Raw genomic sequence first — 21,265 nt, 5'->3', positions numbered from 1 at the left:
AAAAACCTAATTGTAGCCATTTTCATTTTTTAAAAAAATTAAACAAACTTTTTTAGTCCAAGCAAATAAGCTTATCAATCTTCAGATCAATTCCTCAACTATAAAATGTCAAATTGTATTGTTTTCTAAGAGTTGCTTAACAATTTCATCATTTTTTTATGCCTCCAAAAACAAAGATTTGGCATCAACTTTAGTGAACACCCCCTCCCAAACTACCTTCTATAAGCCTAAAAGACGGGATGAAGCCAACAAATATCGCCCTCCTCTTTCTACTACTACTAACTCATACAATGATACACTGTTGGAAAGGATTTTTGGAGGTTGGAAGAAATTTGGAAGAGAGAATTGAGATAAGAGGCTACTTGTGTTATTAGACACTTCTATTTTTTTGACTTAATACAAGTCGAAGGACATCCCTCTTATTTATCCTAGTTGTCACTCCTAAATGAATGGCTAGGATTTTGGCAACACATTCTTTATTTAACGGTTACAAATGACTCTCTAGAATATTCTTTACAATTACACTCATTTCTTATATTTTCTAAATGTATCTTCAATCTTCTCTAAATATCTCCTACAATTGATTTATCTAGAATATTATAGTAATTAATACTTTATAGAAATTTGGCTTTTATTTGGGCTATGCCTAAATATTGTTAAACCCAAAATCAAGTTTATATTTCAACATCCTCTCTTAAACTTGATTTTGTTACTCCAAGCATGTCTCTCAATTTTGTGAATTCTTCTTTTTTAAGAGGCTTAGTGAAAATGTTGGCTACTGGATCACGAGTCTTCACGCACTCTAACTATACTTCCTTTCTTCTGATGCACTCTCTAATATAATAATAATGTGTATCAATGTGCTTTATTCTGGTTGTGGAAAACTAGTTTTTGGCCAAAGCAATTGTTGATTTGTTATCTATGAAAACTTCTGGTTGGCTCTTCTTTTGGCAATATCATAACTCCTTTAATAGATTTCTCAACCAAGTTACATGAGGTAGCAACCACATATTATGCTTCACACGTAGAGAGAGTAACAATGGGTTGCTTCTTTGACATCCATGTGAAGGCAGTGTGCACACACATATGCACACACGCACACATGCACACGCATACACAAACACATGCGCGTACAAGCACACGTACACGCACAAATACGCATGCACACACACAAACACATACGCACGCGCACACACGTGCACACACATGCACTCGCACACGCACACCCACCCACATGGGCACACACGCATCGACACACATGCACGCACGCACACCCACACAGGCGTATGTGCACTCATACACACACAAGCACACGTACACCCACCCACATTGGCACACGTGCACTCGCACACGCACATGCATACACCCACACACATGCACGCCCATGCGCATGCACGCACACGAACACACGCATGAACGCACGCACACATCCAGACACGCACGCGCACACACACACATGTACGAACATACACACACCCACCCACACAAACATATGCGCACTTGCACACATGCACACACACACATGCACGCACACGAACACACGCATGAACGCAAGCACACATCCAGACACGCACGCGCACACACACACATGTACGAACATACACACACCCACCCACACAAACATATGCGCACTTGCACACATGCACACACACACACCCACACACATGCACGCATGCGTACATGCACACTCACCCACACGGACACATACGCACTCACACACACGAGCACACACACACCCACACAGACACACGCACACTTTCACACACACACACAAGCACACACACGCGCACACGCATACGTACACACCCACATACATGCGCACATGCGCATGCACACACATGAACACACGCATGAACGCACGTCCACCCATACGGGCACATGCGCACTCACACACACCCACACCCACCTACACAGGCACATGCGCATGCACGCACACGAACACACACATGAACGCACGTGCACACACACACACACGCACACCCACCCACACGGACATATGCACATTTGCACACATCCACACACACATGCACGCACGCGCACACCCACCCACACGGACACATGCACATTTGCACACATCCACACACACATGCACGCACGCGCACGCGCACATCCACCCACACGGGCACATGTGCAGTCACAGACACGCACACACACACACACCCACATGGGCACACGCACACTGTGACATGCACACACAAGCATATGCACACACCCACACACACAAGCACATGTGCATGCACACACACGAACACACGCATGAACGCACGCACACATTCACACATGCATACACACATCTACACACACATGCACACATGCACACACGCACACACACATACGCACACGCACATCAATCCGCACGGGCAAACGCGCACTCGCACATGTGCACACACACACGCACACACGTACATATGCACAAAGATGTGAAAATGAATTAAATTTAAAAAACAATTACATTAATTGTGTTTAGAATGACTTTTAAACTATATTCATTTAACTTAATAACATTAATTAAATTATAATTTCTATTAATATTGATTTAAGAGTGTCATTAGTGTAATTATATCAATATAATGCGATCTTATCCAATTTTACCAACAAAAAACAAGTCAAATATGGACTAGTAAATCCACACTCTTTGTCATAAGAGATATAATAATGTTTTTATGGGTCATTTTAAAAAATGACAAAACAACTTTTTCTTTTGAATTTTAGCAAATAGCATTTTTTATCTGAAAAAGATACATCAACCCATAATAACACTACAACAAATCTGGGTTGTAGTGTCAGGTGAAAAAAATGAAAAATTATCTTTATTGTCGTTTTTGAAAAGGTGGATCAAACCGACATTAATGATAAGGGTTTAATGTCGTTTTTAAATCGACATTAATGATCAGCCAGTTTTATTTTTTTTTTAATTTTTTGTATTTTGTAAAAACTAACATTAATGACCCCCCATTTTTAATTTCTTTTTAAAAAATTGTTAGGTTTTAAAAACTAAATTTTTCCTCTCTTTCTTACTCTACTCTTTCCCTATCAATTTTTCTTTTCTTTCTCTCCAAGTTGGTTTCTAATTTTTTCTCTTCTCAATCTGTGACCCTAGATCGCGAACGGCGACCAATCTTCATCGTGCTTCCGCCGCAAAAATCCTTGGGTTTCTTCATTTGATTGTTAACTTGTGACTGCTAGGTAGCATTATTGATTATTAATTGTCTTTATTTTTTCAAATGTGCAGCCTTATTCATACTATCTTTTGTTAGAAAAATGAAAGAAGAGAAGGCATAGAAATGAGCTTGGTAACTAGCATTCTTGTAGGTGGATTTGCCAAAATGGAAAATGTAGAGTAAGTAATTTTGGTATAGCTATTTGGAGTGTTATGTGAAGCACAATATCTTCATAATGTGATGCGTTTTGGTTTTCGATTGAGATCAATCTTGGTAATTAATTGTTTTGAATTGTGTTTTATTTTATCTTTTAGTAGTAAATGTTTTTGTTTTCTTTAGTTTAGTTTGAGTATTAGTCTGTTTTGATATATTTGTAGGTTGCATCTATTTATCCATATATTTATCTTTGATCAATACCTAGCTAGTGGAGTCTCTTCTTTTTATGGGCTTCCTTATATTCCATGTTCTTTTACTATATATTTGAGATTTTCACCTTCCATAAATGAAATAAATTAACTATTTTCATTTGAAAAGAAAAACGATCCAATAGGAGTTTGTAAGATTATTTATCATCTCCATTGTTTAACTTTCTCTATAAAAACAATGTTGCTATTGATGGGTAAATTTATACAATTAAGAGTAAGAAGCCTATAGACTAGCATTGCTAAATTGAACATTCAAAATTTGCTTTGAAGTAAGAGTCGAGGATGGTATAATTATTCTTTAGTTGTATTCCTCTTTTTCTTATAGATCTTTGAAGAACCAAATTAGGTTATTTTCTTCTTCTTAATGAGTTGTTTGATCAAAGCTTATTTTCTTCTTTATTTTTGCAGCACTTTTGGGTTGCCATTTCAATTGTCTTCTTTGTTGCTGCTACATTATTTACTCTACTGAAACTTTGTGGTAATTTTTAATTTTCCACATTTAGATTGCAGTATGTTTAGTTTGATTTTAAATAATATGTACTAATTTTGCAAATTCTAGATTTAATCTTCCCCAGGTTGTAAAGTATATTTTGGTCTTAGATAGCCAGCCAAGCTAAGCTAAGTAGATGGAAGCAATTGTTGAAGTTGAAGATTGTGAAAGCGTTTAAGATTTCTTATTTAAGTCTTGTATTAGGATCTAGTTTCATGTATTATAATAGAATGTATATACAAACGCAATATTAAGATTTCATTTTCTATATACAAATGTAAAAGAAAAATATTGTAGTTCCTAAAATAATATTAATTTTATTGATTTGTTGGTGTGAGAAAAAAATATTTATTTACACGTATCTAATGTCAGTTTATAAAAAATGAACAATAATGCAATAATTATATTTTTTTTTTGTAAAAATAGATCCAAAAACAAGACTTTAATGTCGGTTTAAAAACGATATCAAAGGCAAACCGACACTAAAGGTCAACAATAGCACCATAAAAAATGTCGGTTTTAAACCAACATCAATGACCATACCGACATTACTGATGCATTTGATATCGTTTTTAAACCGACATCAAAGCAAAAACGACATTAAAGGCCTTTAATAACGGTAGCATAGATGTCAGTTCCGAACTGACACCAAAGATCATTAATGTCGTTCCGAACTGACACCAAAGATCATTAATGTCGATTTTAAACCGATATTGAATGGAAAATTTCTTCTAGTGTAACCAAATTTATATAATTTGAGAATTAACATTTTAATAATTTTATTCAATCTTACTAACTTCAAAATAACCAAATTGAATTTGAATTTCAAAATAACAAAATTATAATTTAATAGTATTTGAGAATCTCAACGATAGATTTTGTATCAAAATAACCTTAATTGAATTTCAAAATTAAAAAATATCAACTTGTTCGATATCTTTATCTCAAAATAATATTAATGACTTGAATATCAACTATTAAGAAATATCAACTTGTTCGTATACAAGCACACGAGCACACACATACACACGCACGCACGCACACATAGACACACACACACGTGCACATGCGCACACACGGACACGCGCATACACATGCACACGCGCACGCACACGCACACATATGCACAAAGATGTGTAAATGAATTAAGATTAAAAAACAATTACAATAATTATGTTTAGGAGTAAAAATCATGTTCATTTGATTTAAAAACATTAATTAAATTATAATTTCTATCAATATTGGTTTAAGAGTGTCATTATTTCAATATAATGCGGTTTTATGCAATTTTACCAACAAAAAATAAGTCGAATATGGACCTGTAGATCCACACTCTTTGTTATAAGAGATATAACAACTTTTCTATGGGTTATTTTAAAAATGGAAAAACTATTTTTTCTTTTGAATTTTAGCAAATAACATTTTTTGCACGTGCATGGTATTTTACAAAATATCCACCTTCTCCAACTGTAATTATTTAGTTTCTACGTTGTAATTAATTTATGTCATTTATCAGCTTTTAATTAATTTTTACTTGAAAAATATACATCAATCCATATTGCAACTTTTTTTTAATATCTTGGGACTCAACTAATTGATTCAATATTTTAATAACTTTATTCAATCTTACTAATTTCAAAATAACCCAATTGAATTTGAATTTCAAAATAACAAAATTATTATTTTTCAGAATTTGAGAATCTCAACATAGATTTTGTATCAAAATAACCTTAATTGAATTCAAAATTAAAAAATATCAACTTGTTCGCTATTTTTATCTCAAAATAACATTAATGGCTTAAACATCAAGATAACGAAATTATTATTTTAAAATTGGAAGAATCTCATCACTAAAAAAATATCAACATGTTCGCACACGCACGAACGATCATCACAACCCATAACTTTAAATTCTTCAAAAACAACGAAATTAAATCAAGACAGAAAAACAGAACAAGAACTCTAACCAACAATCACAAAAAGATCAACCTTAACTCTTGATCCTTGCCATCCATTGGGAGGTTCAACATTGGACATGATAGAGAATAATCGGTTCCCAACCGCAAGTTTCGGCATCGGAAAATATTTTCATAGGGAAATGAAATTTTTGGAAGTGGGTAGTGAAGAAAAATAAGGTTGAAATGATTTTGATTGTAGGGGCAAAATTCTGGCCGGTGAGGAGAAAAGGGAACACATGGGGTTCGACTTACGGGGATTTTTCTTAATGATTGTTGGAAGAACAAAAAGATTATGAAGAGATTTAAGGGAAACAAAAAGAATGGAAAAATGTTAAATCCCAAAAGACTAAATGACCAATTGAATGTTTAGGGAAGTTTGATCAGCCTGTTTTAGCAGTTTTCTTGCTTCTTTATGGAACTGTTGTAGAAAGAGTAGAACGAGGACATAGTTCACTTTTTTTCCTCTTTACAAAGTAACCAATGACTTAAAAGAAAGACATTGCACACTAAATGCCCATTAGAAAACAATATACATCGAAAAGAACAAAAAATATGCAAAAATTCAAAATGAAATGCAAGCAGAATAAAACAGACTTGATTCACCATGAACAGATAGAACAAGCTCCAAAACGGATTTTGAGTAGAATTCCGTCTCAGATTTGCAGTCTCCAGGTTTTCCAAAACGTTCCTAAGAAAGAATCAGCACAACCCACAACTTTAAATTCTTCAAAAACAATGGAATTAACTCAAAGCAGAAAAAAAAAGACAAAAACTCTAACCAACGATAACAAAAAAATAAACCTTAACCTTTGATCCTTGCAATCCATTTGGGGGTTCAGCACTGGACTTGATCGAGAACAATCAGCTCCCAGCCGCAGGTTTCTGCATGGACGAAGATTTTTCGAGGAGGGAAATCAAATTTTTGGAAATGGGTAGTAAAGAAAAATAAGGTTGAAAAGATTTTGTTTGGAGAGTGGGCAAAATTCTAGCTGGTGAGGAGAAAAGAAAAGACATGGGGTTCAGATTCGAGGGATTTTTCTTAATGATTGTTGGAAGAACAAAGAGATTGTGAGGAGATTTAAGGGTATCGCCACGAATGGCAAAATGTTAAATCACAAAAGACTATTGTTTTCTTGCTTCTTTATGGAAATGTTGTAGAAAGAGTAGAACGATGACATGGTTCACTTTGTTTTTCTATTTACAAAATAACCATTGACTTAAAAGGAAAGAATTTGCACCACAAATGACCATTAGAAAACAATATACATAAGAAAGAATAAAAAATACGCAGAAATTGAAAATGAAATTGAAAGTTGAAAATAAATGGAAGGAAGAAAAATACTCCAAAAGTTCCAAATGCATTACGATCAAGAGAAATTTGTATCAACATGAACTGATCGAATAAGCTCCAAAATGATTTTGCAGTGGGATTCCGACTCAGATAAGCAGTCTCCAGTCTTGCCAAAACGTTCCTAACAAAGGATCATCACACCCATAACTTTAAATTCTTAAAAAACAATGGAATTGACTCAAAGCAGAAGAAAACGAAAGAAAAACTCTAACCAACGATAAGAAGAAAATAAACCTTCACCCTTGATCCTTCCAATCCATTTGGGGTTCAGCACTGGACATGATCGAGAACAATCAGTTTCCAGCTGCAAGTTTAGGCATGGACGAATATCTTCCAAGAAGGGAAACGAATTTTAGCGAAGTTTGATCTACCTGTTAGCAGTGTTCTTGTTTTTGTACGGAAATGTTGTAGAAAGAGTAGAACGATGAAATAAATCACTTTGTTTTTCTCTTTACAAAGTAACCAATGACTTAAGAAGAAGACATTGCACAACAAATGACCAATAGAAAATGATACGCAATAGAAAAGAATAAAAAAGAAAACAATATGCATTTTTGTTTTCAAATTCTTGGTCAAATCGCAATTCAGAAATGAAATTATGTTCATTATCGACGATAATATGGTGAACTAAATAACATAAGTTTCAGAGTCATGGGAGAATAATAGCCTTGCTAATTGCTCAAACTCTGAATGTGAAGGCTTTTCCCATGTGAAGGAACCCAAAGAACCAGCCAAAGCAGCATGCTTCTTCCCAATGCAAGAACATTCAGTGTATCTTCTGATTATGTCCTGAATGCAGTAGGAAAAATGATATGAAGTTGTAATTCAAGCTAAGGTTTTGTTGCATAAACCAAAAACTTAGATGGATAAAACACAAAATGCATCATGTTCCTACCTTATGCCTACTACATTGCTAACAATACACTTACTGCACTCTCAGAGAAGGAACCAGAAATGGTTCTTGATGATCTGTTAAAATCTTTTGATGAAAATGTAATTAGTGCAAAGAGCGTTGATGATTCTAAAACAGAGGCACCTCATGCTAACTCGGATGTGCAATGCTTCTCTGAAGATGAAAAAGTAAATGAAGTTTCGAAAGATGATGATTTTGTGGAGATTTCTGCTGAGGAAATCAATGAATCTGACAAATCTTCTCTGCCTACTGAAGACTTGGATGTTACTGAAGTTCACAAATCGAGCATTGCAGAAGAATTTGGTATGGAATTTGAATCTCAACAAAATGAGTCTACCTGTGAATTGGAACATAAAATTGAAGAAGATGTTGAAGAAGAAAACACACGTGAATAACTCTGCTGAAGAACTGTCTCTTCCCACGAAAATGTGGAAGAAGAAACTGAAGTTGATAGAGATGATGCCTTGAGCAGTGATGAAGAATCTTTGGAAGTGAAAGACGATCAAGATGAAAATGATCAGATCCCACAACCGGAAATGTAGCATCAGATGCTGACATTGAAGGAGACAAGAAGGAAACAAAAATGAGAAAAGTTTCGTTCAAGCTGAAGAAGATGATACAATTATCAATAAGTCCACGGAGGAGTTCCCCGAGAATGTTTCTGATGATTTGGTTGATGTCAAGATCCAATGGAAAATGGAAGAAGAAACTCTTCCTAAAGACATAATTGTCGAAGCTATCGACTCACAACCAGAAATCCCAAATGCCATTGTTCAATGTGAGGAAGCTTTGGTGGAAATCACTATCACATCCTCCAACAACAATGCAATTCAATCATTGGCAACCAATTCCCTAGGCCAACAATAGAAGCCAAATCTCCCGTTGAAGAACAAACCATTAGTTTGCTAATGGACAACCCAGATGCTGAGGAAGAAGAAGCTGAAAAAGAACAGAACAAAGAAAAGTTCATTCAGTTAGTGGTGAAGAATGATAATACTAGCCTAAGGCAGCTGAGGAAGTTGTTCAAGGAAAAACTCCAACTTAATCATAAGAAGATGGAAAATAATAACATCAACACAAAAGTTGTTGGAGGTGGCGTGAAAGTGAGAACTGCTTTACAACCAGTGCCGGAAAACAGAATGACCGTGCATTAAAAGTCTAGAAAGAGAGAGCATTGTGCATGGTTCAAACTGTGGTTGACTCAACCTTGACTCCATCACCATCATCAGCAGCATTAGAAATGGAGGGAGGTGAAAACCAAAATGCTTTCAACTTTTTGGTTGGGAATGATAATTCTTCTTTTTGAGTATATCCAAAATACAGGTAAAATCTTGCTAATGAGTCAATCCCACGCCATCCATCTAGTTCATCACAGAATACAAACACAACTTCAACATTAGTTACAGTAAAGAATTGATTGTTGACTCAACAAACATCAAGCAACTTTTTTGATTTAACAATGTTGACTCAACTAATTGTATCCATTGTAGCAATAAAGTAAAGAAGGCATTGTACAAATGAAGTAGAGTACATTGTACAATAGAAGTAGAAGGCATTGTACAAATGAAGTAAGAGATTGTACAAATGAAGTAGAGTACTATTACAAACTTCAACATAAATTATGTTCTAACAGCCAGCATTAGAAATTGATATAAGAAACCTTTCTTCACCTTACCTAATACTAGCCTTTGTGTCCTCTCCACTTGATTTCTACTTTGGAATCATATTTTGTTAAACCATTTAATCACCCAAAAGCTTAAGCTGATGGGTTAAGAATAAATTTTATATTGTATCACCTAGAATTCACTTCACTTTTGAACATAAGGACCTCCTCAACTATCTACTCACTTTTGAACATACAACTTGATAGAACACAGATGTGGTGTTTATTATATTGATATTTGAAACTCAAATGTTACAATAAAAAGAAAATTACATAGAAATTACAAACAACAAAACAAAGAAACCCTCCTACTCCAAAACACAAATAAACAAATTAAAAATACTACAATTAAAACCAGAAAAGGATCATGAGCCTTCTGCTTCCCCTATCTCTCATGGAGTATTGCAGCCCTTCCTTTTACTAAAAACTGCCTGCCCTTTCCCATCTCCCTCTCGTTCATTTAACTTCCTGTTTTAGATAACTGTCATCTTTTTTAAGTAACTATTGTTGGTTCCTAAAGTGCCTTATTTTTCTTTCTTCTATTATAAGTAAATAACAATGGTGGCCTAACAGACCTCCTAAACTATTCACTCTAGACCATGTTAAATCACCAATTCATCCAAAAACTTATGAGGTAAATGTAATATTATATCTTCTAACCATTGTCAACTTAAATTTGCTTTTGACCATAAGCAGTGGGTTTGCTGAAATCGAATGATGAATCCATAAAATAAAAATGAAGTTGAAAGTAGAAAAAATGGAAGGAAGAAAAATACCCCAAAAGTTCTAAAAGCAATATGATCATAACAAATAATGGAAGGAAAAATTTTGGCCGGTGGGGAGAAAAGGGAAGACATGGGGTTCGGTTTACAGGGATTTTTCTTAATAATTGCTGGAAGAACAAAGAGGTTTGTGAGGAGATTTAAGGGTAACCACAAGAATGGCAGAATGTTAAATCCAAAAGACTAAATGGTCAATCGAATGTTTTAGGCAGTTTGATCTTTAGCTGTTTTCTTGCTACTTTATGGAAATGTTGTAGAAAGAGTAGAACGATGACATAGTTCACTTTGTTTCTCTACGTACAAAATAACCATTGACTTAAATCAAAGACATTGCACCACAAATGACCATTAGAAAACAATATACAATAGAAAGTATAAAAAATATGCAGAAATTGAAAATGAAATTGGAAGTAGAAAAAAAAATGGAAGGAAGAAAAATACCCCCAAAGTTCCAAGTGCAATATGATCATAACCAATTTGTATCACCATGAAAAGATCGAACAAGCTCCAAAATGGATTTTACAGTGCGATTCCAACTCACATAAGCAGTCTCTAGGAATGCCAAACCGTTTCTAAGAAAGGATCATCACAACCCATAACTTTAAATTCTTCAAAACAATGCAATGAAATCAGAGCAGAAAAAAACAGAACAACTCTAACCAACGATAACTGCAAAATAAACCTTATGGAAATGTTATAGAAAGAGTAGAACGATGACATGGTTCACTTTGTTTTTCTATTTACAAAATAACCAATGATTTAAAGGAAAGAATTTGCACCACAAATGACCATTAGAAAGCAATATACATAAAAAAGAATAAAAATACGCAGAAATTGAAAATGAAAGTGAAAGTAGAAAACAAACTGAAGGAAGAAAAATACTCCAAAAGTTACAAATGCATTACGATTCGGAAAAATTTGTATCAACATGAACTGATCGAATAAGCTCCAAAATGGGTTTTGCAGTGGAGAGTGGGAAAAATTCTCGCCGGTGGGAAGAGAAGGGAAGACATGGGGTTCAGTTTACACAGATTTTTCTTAATGATTGTTGGAAGAACAAAGAGATTGTGAGGAGATTTAAGGGCAACGACAACAATGACAGAATGTTAAATCTCGAAAGACTAAATGGCCAATTGAGTCTTTAAGCCAGTTCGATCTGCCTGTTAGCTGGTTTCTTGCTTCTTTATGGAAATGGGGTAGAAAGAGTAGAATGATGATATAGTTAACTTTGTTTTTCTCTTTACAAAGTAGCCAATGACTTAAAAGAAAGACATTGCACAACTTGTGACCATTAGAAAATAATATACATAAGAAAGAATAAAAAATAAGAAGAAATTGAAAATGAAATTGGAAGTAGAAAAGAAATGGAAGAAAAATACCCCAAAACTTCAAAATGCAATATGATCATAACAAATTTGTATCATCATGAACAGATCGACCAAACTCCAAAACAGATTTTGCAGTGGGCTTCCGACTCAAATAAACAGCCTCCATGCTCACCAAAACGTTCCTAAGAAAGGATTCAGCTCCCTACCAACATGCATCACATCCCATAACTTTAATTTCTTCAGAAACAACGTAGTTAACTGAAGGTAAAAAAATCAGAACAAGAACACTAACCAACTTCTTAGGAATCAGCTCCCTACTACCTCCGAATGCGTCGGGTTCGTTCAGGATCAAAAGTTGCGTAGGGAAATCTTCACTCTTGGCTGAAGCAACAATAGCATGTAGAAAGTAGAAGAGTAAAGCTGGTTAGATCAGAATGCATCGGGTTCCTTCGGTATCAGAATTTGCGTAGGAAACTCTTCCCTCTTGGTTGAAGCAACAATTTCCAATAGAAAGTAGAAGAGTTAAACCAGTTAGATAAGAATGCGTCGGGTTCCTTCAGAATCAATACTTGCGTAGGAAACTCTTAACTCTTGGAGGAAGCAAAAATAACATGTAGAAACTCAAAAAGTTAAGTCGGTTAGGTCAAAATGCGTTGAGTTCCTTCGGAATCAGAATTTTCGTAAGGAACTCTTCACTCTTGGTCGAAGTAGGAATAGCCCGTTGGAAATAGATGAGTTAACACTTCAAAAATACTTCCTATAAAAAGTTATTATATATAGGGACAATCTTCCTTTGTGTTTGGACTGCACCCATGCATTTATAGCACAGGAGCATTCCTTTAGATCACATCGTATCCTTTAGAGATCGCAGTTTGCTACCTTGATTTTCAACTTTTGTCGAGCCCTTTAGAGTTAGTTTGGTTTGAAATAGAGATTGTTGTCTTATGCGATCAAGGTTGTGAAATATCTCACTATATTTTTTTTAATGGAACATTTGATTAGAGAGTAAGGGTTTTGAGAGGTCTTGGGAGGAGATTGAGACCATTGCTGGTTTAAGGCATTTGTTAGTTAAAAACATTACTTTATCCCGTATATCTAAGACAAGCCAAGCTTATTTTCTTCTTAAAACATACTATAATTAGTCAAACAAAAAAATGTTAATAGTCAAATACATTTTTTATTTGACAATTAATTGTGTTAATTACAACAATAACTATAAAAATTGGTTATCATCCTGTTTTGTTTAAAAATCAAATCAAGAGTTTAACTAAATGGAATGCATTACAATGATGATTCTGCTATTATCAGTAATACACAAACCTTGCATATTGAGTGATGAGGATCTCGAAGATTGACCAGTAGATTATCACTTTCAAAATCAAAGTGCACAATATTCTTTCTGTGCAGGTGTTCCATTCTAAAAGCCGCATCCATAGCAATCAAGAGGCGCTTCCACTTTTCAAGACTCCTGCATCAATTGTATTTATGCTTAATCTAAGGGTGAAGATACATTATACTGCAACTAACTTCTAACAAATTAAATTAAACGTATGAAAAATGAGAACAATTGTTACTTTTCATTCTTCAACAAAGCATTTTTGAGCGAACCATTGGCCATATATTCTGTTACTGTGGCCACAGATCTCCCAGGCCCATCAAGCACGACACCATAAAAAGTACCACATTTGGGTGGTGCAAATCAGCAAACTTAATTGCTTCATTCTAAAAATCTTCTCACTGGTATAATATAAAACAACAAAAAGGACTTGAGTCAAGGAACAAAAAGAAAAATGCACGAATAACAAAAGAAAAGAAAAGCCAGTTGCTTAAAATGAACAACCTTGCGATCTTGTTTAGAAGGTTTCCCAGCAAAACACCTCTCATTGATTCGTTTTATAGCAACATCAGTCCCCTCCATTTTCCATGGTAAAAAGTGCCAAAGGTGCCGGACCCCAATTCTCTTAATTCTTCAAGGTCACTATTCTTTATTACCCGAAGGAAAGAAGAAAAAGAAAAAAAAAAGATGTTCGGATGGACAATTTAAACATAAAGTGCAACCTTAAGGTTAAAAATGGAAAACTAAGTATTACCTGCAAGCGGCCAAGGCCTTTTGACATTGGAAAACCAGGATTTGCTTTACCTAAAAGTCTTGTCCTGCCATCGTGGGCAAACATGAAACAAGAATAATTATGGCAAAAAACGTGACATATTCCCGTTGAATAGCCAAATGAATGATGTGTATGTTGCATCTTGTTTAGGAGAATGTTCAGCATTGTATTGGTGTCTTATTTACACTTTGTATAAATCAGTCAGATGTCTTGAATGGTGCTTTTGCATTGCTTTGTTTGCATTCCACTCTCAGATAATGGAAGACAATAAAAATAATCCTCTTGTTTTACTTGTGTTTTAGTATGCTTCCTTTTATCCATTGTTTTAGTATGCTTCTGGTGTCAAAGTACCATCACATTTGTTGTAATTTATTGAGCTCTTTAGTTATTTTATTACTCTAGTTGAATGGCATAACTTTCGTTTAAATATACATTCAAATCTAATCTTACTTTAACCACTAGTATATGTATGTATACGTGTAAACAAAATCTTGTAATATTGTGTTATCTTATTAACTATGTTGTGAAGTTTATGTAACATTTCACTTGATTGTACTTTTTTTAAAAATAGGACATTTTTTTCATAATTTTTCAAACACAACTAATATCTACTTGGACTCCTTGTACTCCTTGTAAATGGAGTGTATTCTTGATTAACTTAAACACTTAAATTTTTTTACCACACATATCAATTACTAAAATTTCATAATATCAAAATTCAACATATCCATAAGTTAAAAAACATATTTTGTAATAATACTCGAAATTTGGGATGGGTAGTCTGGGTTGTTAGTGTTGTCAGTGTTAGAATACCCCTAGTGGTTTGTGTCAAAAAAGTATCCTTTTAAAAGTTGAAAGATGCCCTTAAACTTTCGAAAACGGTTCAAAAATACCATTGTCTTTGGTTTTAGATGAAAGTCGCTAAAGTTTTGTTTAAAAAATAATCATCAACTATTGAAAAGTTCTGTTTAAAAAATATTGATGAATTATTGAAAGTTCCATAAATATCCTTTTAAGCTTAAAAAAAATTCAAAAATATGTTCATCAATCCAATTCATACACCTATTTCTTTACACTTATAATAAAAAGCCCATAGAAAGTAGAGAACTTTTCACTCTTGCCTGAAGCTACAATAGCCCGTAGAAAGTAGGAGAGTTAAGCTTGTTAGGTTAGAATGCGTCGGGTTAGTTTGGGATCAAAACTTGCATCAGAACTCTTCACTCACGGTCGAAGCTATAATAGCTGGTAGAAAGTAGGAGAGGTAAGCCTATTAAGTCATAATGCATTGGGTTCTTTCAGGATCAAACTTTCGTAGGAAACTCTTCACTCTCGATCGAAGCCACAATAACTTGTAGAAAGTAGGAAAGATAAGTTGGTCAGGTCAAAATGCGTCGGGTTCCTTCCGTGTTAGTATTTGCGTAGGGAACTCTTCACTCTTGGTGAAAGCAACAATTTCCTGTAGAAAGAAGGTGAGTTGAAGCGATTAGATCATAATGCGATGGGTTCCTTCGGGATCAATACTTGCGTAGGGAACTCTTAACTCTTGGTGGAAGCAAAAATAGCCCGTAGAAAGTCGAAGATTTAAGCCAATTAGTTTAGAATGTGTCGAGTTCCTTCGGGTTCAAAATTTTCGTAGGGAACTCTTCACTCTTGGTCGAAGCAACAATGGCCTGTTGAAAGTAGAAGAGTTAAGCCAGTTAGGTCAGAATGCATGTTTGGTTCTTTAGATATCCGAACTTGCACAGGGAAATCTTCACTCATGGTCGAAGCAACAATAACCTGTAGAAAGTTGGAGAGTTAAGCTGGTTAGGTCAGAATGTGTCGGCTTTCTTTGGGATCAGAACTTGTGTCGGGAACTCTTCACTCTCGATTGAAGCCACAATAGCTCGTAGAAAGTAGGAGAATTAAGCCGGTTAGGTTAAAATGCATCGGGTTCTTTGGGATCATAACTTCTTCGACAACTCTTCACTCTCGGCCGAAGCCACAATAGCCCGTAGAAAGTACGGGAGTTAAGCCATTTATGTTAGAATGCATCGGGTTCCTCGAGAATCAGAACTTGCGTAGGAAACTCTTAACTCTTAGTCAAAGCAACAATAACGCATAGAAAGTCGGGGAGTTAAGCCGGTTAGGTCGGTATGCATCGGTTTCTTCGGAATCAAAATTTGCTTAGGGAACTCTTCACTTTTGGCTGAAGCAACAATAGCCCGTAGAAAGTAGGAGAGTTAAGCTGGTTAGGTCGGAATGCGTCGGGTTCACTTCGTATCAAAATTTTCGTAGGGAACTCTTCCCTCCTGGCCAAAGAAATAATTTCATATAGAAAGTAGGAGAGTTAAAGCGGTAAGATCAGAATGTGTCGGGTTCCTTCGGGATCCATACTTGCGTAAGGAACCCTTAACTCTTGGCTGAAGGAAAAAGAGCCTGTACAAAGTCGGATAGTTAAGCCAATTAGGTCAGAAATGCGTCGATTTCCTTCAGGATCAAAATTTTCGTAGGGAACTCTTCACTCTTGGTTGAAGCTTCAATAACCCGTTGGAAGTAAAAGAGTTAAGCCAGTTAGGTGAGAATGCGTTTAGATCTTTCAATATAAGAACTTGCGTAGGGAAATCTTCACTTATGGTCGACGCAACAATAGCCCGTAGGAAGTAGGAGAATTAACTCGAATAGGTCAGACTGCATCGAGTTCCTTTGGGATCAGAACTTGTGTCAGGAACTCTTCACTCTCAGTTGAAGCCACAATAGCCCATAGAAAGTAGGAGAGTTAAGCCGAATATGTTAAAATGCATCGGGTTCCTTCCTGACCAGAAATTTCATGGAACTCTTCACTCTCGGCTAAAGCCACAATAGCCTGTAGAAAGTAGGAGAGTTAAGCCAGTTAGGTCAAAATGCATTTGGTTCCTTCGATATTAGAACTTGCATAGGGAACTCTTAACTCTTGTCGAAGCAACAATAGCCCATAAAAAGGTTGAGAGTTAAGCCGGTTAGGTCGGAATGCGTCGGGTTCCTTCAGGATCAAAATTTGCGTAGGGAATGCTTTCTTGGCCGAAGCAACAATAACTTGTAGAAAGTAGGAGAGTTAAGCTGGTTAGGTCAAAATGTGTCAGGTTCCTTCAATATCAGAATTTCCATAGGGAACTCTTCCCTCTTGGCCGAAGCAATACTATAGAAAGTAGGAGAGTTAAAGTGGTTAAATCATAATTCATTGGGTTCCATCGGGACCAATACTTTCGTAGGGAACTCTTAACTCTTGGTGGAAGCAAAAATAGCCTGTAGAAAGTAAGAGAATTAAGACGGTTAGGTCAGAATGCATCGAGTTCCTTTGAAATCAGAATTTTCATAGGGAACTCTTTACTATTGGCCGAAGCAACAATAGCTCGTTGGAAGTAGAAAAGTTAAGCCAGTTGGGTCAGAATGCATTTGGTTCTTTCGATATCAGAACTTGCATAGGGAAATCTTCACTCATGGTGAAAGCAATAATAGCTCGTAGAAAGTAATAGAGTTAAGCTGGTTAGGTTAGAATGCATCGAGTTCCTTTGGTATCATAACTTGTGTCAGGAACTCTTCCCTCTTAGCTGAAGCCACAATAGCCCATAGAAAGTATGAGAGCTAAGCAAAATAGGTTAAAATGCGTCGGGTTCCTTCCAGATCAGAACTTGTGTTGGGAACTTTTCACCCTCGGTTGAAGCCACAATAGACCATAGAAAGTAGGAGAGTTAAGCCGAATAGGTTAAAATGCATCTAGTTCCCTCGAGATCAGTACTTTCATCAAAATCGCTGGCAAGTCGAAGAATGATGATGCCGAATCCAACAAGACTAGCAAATCTAAGGACGATGAGACATCCACACCTGCCGCTGTTGCAAAGTCCAACAAGCAAGATGTATCGAAGACGGGGAAGTCCAAACAAGAAACCCCAAAAACTCCTGTTTCAAAAGGCAAGTCTACCAAAACAGGCGATAAGTCTAATAATACCAATCTCTCCACCAAGGTTAAGTTCACATCTTCAAAAGCAAAAGAAAAAGAAAGTGGAGATATGAAGCATTCATCAACTTCTGGAAAAACAATGGAGAACTCAAAGGGAAAGTCACTAAATTCATCCAATGATCAGGGCAGTGAATCCAAGTCAGGAAAGAAAAGAAGAAGAGAGTCAAAAGGTTGATAACCACGTCTATTCCAAAAAGGTTGGAGTTGTCTATTCTTGGCTCAGTTTGCACCACATATTTGCAAATTCTACTATGAGTAGTTCTTGGCAAACTTGATCTCTGGATCTGATGATGTCTCTCATTGGCACATTTTCGAGATTGTCGTATATTCTTAGTTAGGTAGGTTAGCAGCAATTATAGGAGTGTGGCAGTTCTCTTTGTAGTTGTTTGGCGCTATTCATGTCATCTGTGGGAGGTAAATGACCAATAAAAAATAATACGCAATAAAAAAGAATCAGAAAGAAAACCATATGCATTTTTGTTTTCAAATTCTTGGTGAAATCACAATTCAGAAATGAAATTTGGTTCATTCTCCACGATAATATGGTGACCTAAATAACATAAGTTTCAGAGTCATGGGAGATTAAAAGCCTTGCTCTAATTGCTCAAACTCTGAATGCAAAGGCTTTTCCCATGTGAAGGAACCCAGAGAACCAGCCAAAGCAGCATGCTTCTTCCCAATGCAAGAACATTCAGTGTATCTTCTGATTATGTACTGAATGCAGTAGGAAAAATAATATGAAGTTGTAATTCAAGCTAAGGTTTTGTTGCATAAACCAAAAACTTAAATGGATAAAACACAAAATGCATCCTATTCCCACCTTATGCCTACTACATCGCTAACAATACACTTACTGCAGCACCAAGATACAGCTTGTAGCCAAATTTCAGAAGGAAAAAATATATTCAGATTTCTGCATATCGAGAATTCGGTGAAACGCACCTGAGTTTATTTACTCAACTAATCCACAACAATTTGTGATATGAACACTCTTGGCAGAGGTCCATTGACCCCATCACCATCGGCAGCAGCATTAGAAATGAGCTGTTTCCACCAACATATTACTACATTGATGAACCAAGGAAGGAAGGACCAAAAACAGTGTAAATGGGACGTATGGTTACTCCATTTTCCCTGTTGTTGGGTCCAAAACTACCCATCGCTCATTCCAATTCCTCAACTGCAAACATTGTAATAGAGAAAATCAGATTTGCTACAATGAAGGCTCATTGCCATAAAAAATGCTGTCTAAGAACAGAAACGCAGAAAATAGAAGGCTGATCAAATGTGACCACAATTCTGCATATGCGCACTACAAAACAGTCTGAGAATACTATCACATCGACGGCCATATTCATAAACACAAATATGCTGACAGTTAGATCATGAACATGGGCATTTCTCACATTTCTATTCTCCTTGAAATCACAAATCCCGACGTCCTAATCTTAATAAGTACTTCTAGGTGATTTAATTAAGTCTTCAAATATCACTAAAACAGTCAGAACGATTTAAATGGAAGACCTAAAGGCAGCGCAATTAAGCAGTAACCATCAATTCAAAACAAAAGGAAAGACAAAAAGAGTTGCAATGCGTTAGTTTACTGTTTCAGATCGCTTTAGAAGGGGACCCTGCAACAAATTCCGACCAGACCCAGAGGCCAGCTGCCGCTTGATCTTCTCCAAACTGTCCCCGGCATCTTCCGCTCTCTCCACCAACAACAATCATAAATTAAAAACATGTCGAGCCAACAAAGATACACACCAGCAAACTTTTGAACATAGGACCCTCCTAAACCATCTACTCACTTTTGAACATTGGACCTCCTCAACTATCTACTCACTTTTGAACATACAACCTTGTTAGAACACTGATCTACTGTTTCCTATTATATTGATATTTGAAAGTCAAAGTTACAATAATAAGAAAATTACAGAGAAATTACAAACAACAAGCAAAGAAACCCTCCTAATCCAAAACACAAATAAACACAATTCAAAATACTACAATTAAAACCAGAACAAGATCGTGAGCCCTCTGCTTCCCCTATCTCTCATGGAGTATTGCAGGCCCTTCCTTTTACTAAAAACTGCCTGCCCTTTCCCACCTCCCTCTCATCCATTTAACTTCCAGTTTTAGATAACTGTCATCTTTTTTAAGTAACTGTTGTTGGTTCCTAACGTGCCTTATTTTTCTTTCTTCTATTATAGGTAAACAACAATGGTGGCCTAACAGCCTCCTAAACTATCCACTCTAGACCATGTTAAATCACCAATTCATCCAAAAACTTACGAGGTAAATGTAATATTATATCTTCAACTTAAATATGCTTTTGACCATAACCAGTGGGTTTGTTGAAATTGAATGATCAATCCATAAAATAAAAATGAAGTTGGAAGTAGAAGAAATGGGAGGAAGAAAAATACCCCAAAAGTTCTAAAAGCGATATGATCTCAACAAATTGTATCATGATGAACAGATCGAACAAGCCCCAAAACAGATTTTGCAGTGGGATTCCGACTCGGATAAACTGACTCCATGCTCACCAAAACATTCCTAATAAAGGATTCAGCTTGCTATCAACATGCATCACAACCCATAACGTTAAATTCTTCAAAACCAATGCAATTAAATCAAAGCAGAAAAAAACAGAACAAGAACTCAAACCAACGATAACAAAAGAATAAACCTTAACCGTTGATCCTTGCAGTGCATTGGGAGGTTCAGCACCGGGGACATGATCGACAACAATCGATTCTCAGCTGCAGGTTTCGGTATCGACAAAGAATTTCCAAGGAAATGAAAATTTTGGAAATGGGTAGTGAAGAAAAATAAGGTTGAGAGGATTTTGTGTGGAGAGTGGGAAAAACTCCGGCCAGTGGGGAGAAAAGGAAAGACATGGGGTTCGGTTTACAGGGATTTTTCTTAATGATTGTTGGAAGAACAAAGAGGTTGTGAGGAGATTTAAGGGCAACCAAAAGAATGGCTGAATGTTTGATCTGGCTTGCTTCTTTATGGAAATGTCGTAGAAACAGTAGAACGATGACATAGTTCCCTTTGTTTTTCTATTCACCAAAAAACCAATGACTTAAAAGAAAGACATTGCA

The 21,265-nt window shown here is 35.9% G+C and overlaps 2 long non-coding RNA genes across 2 annotated transcripts; one reads left to right on the top strand and one right to left on the bottom strand.

The window, feature by feature from the left end:
- Window positions 1-3,207: 3,207 nt before the first annotated feature.
- Window positions 3,208-4,293, top strand: LOC116405776. The gene is made up of 3 exons (XR_004218866.1): window positions 3,208-3,340; window positions 3,995-4,064; window positions 4,146-4,293. It is a non-coding gene; the product is annotated as an uncharacterized LOC116405776 (long non-coding RNA).
- Window positions 4,294-12,304: 8,011 nt separating this feature from the next.
- On the bottom strand, window positions 12,305-20,480 carry LOC116405775. Its single transcript, XR_004218865.1, has 6 exons — window positions 19,763-20,480; window positions 14,162-14,225; window positions 13,912-14,054; window positions 13,646-13,808; window positions 13,392-13,539; window positions 12,305-12,452 (listed from the first exon to the last, which is right to left on the bottom strand). It is a non-coding gene; the product is annotated as an uncharacterized LOC116405775 (long non-coding RNA).
- Between the last annotated feature and the right edge of the window lie 785 nt (window positions 20,481-21,265).

This window comes from Cucumis sativus, unplaced genomic scaffold (genome assembly GCF_000004075.3).
Source record: "Cucumis sativus cultivar 9930 unplaced genomic scaffold, Cucumber_9930_V3 scaffold31, whole genome shotgun sequence".
In the NCBI taxonomy this organism is placed as follows: Eukaryota; Viridiplantae; Streptophyta; class Magnoliopsida; order Cucurbitales; family Cucurbitaceae; genus Cucumis; species Cucumis sativus.
Note: the sequence above shows the minus strand (reverse complement) of the source record. Positions and strands in the feature narration are given on the sequence as shown.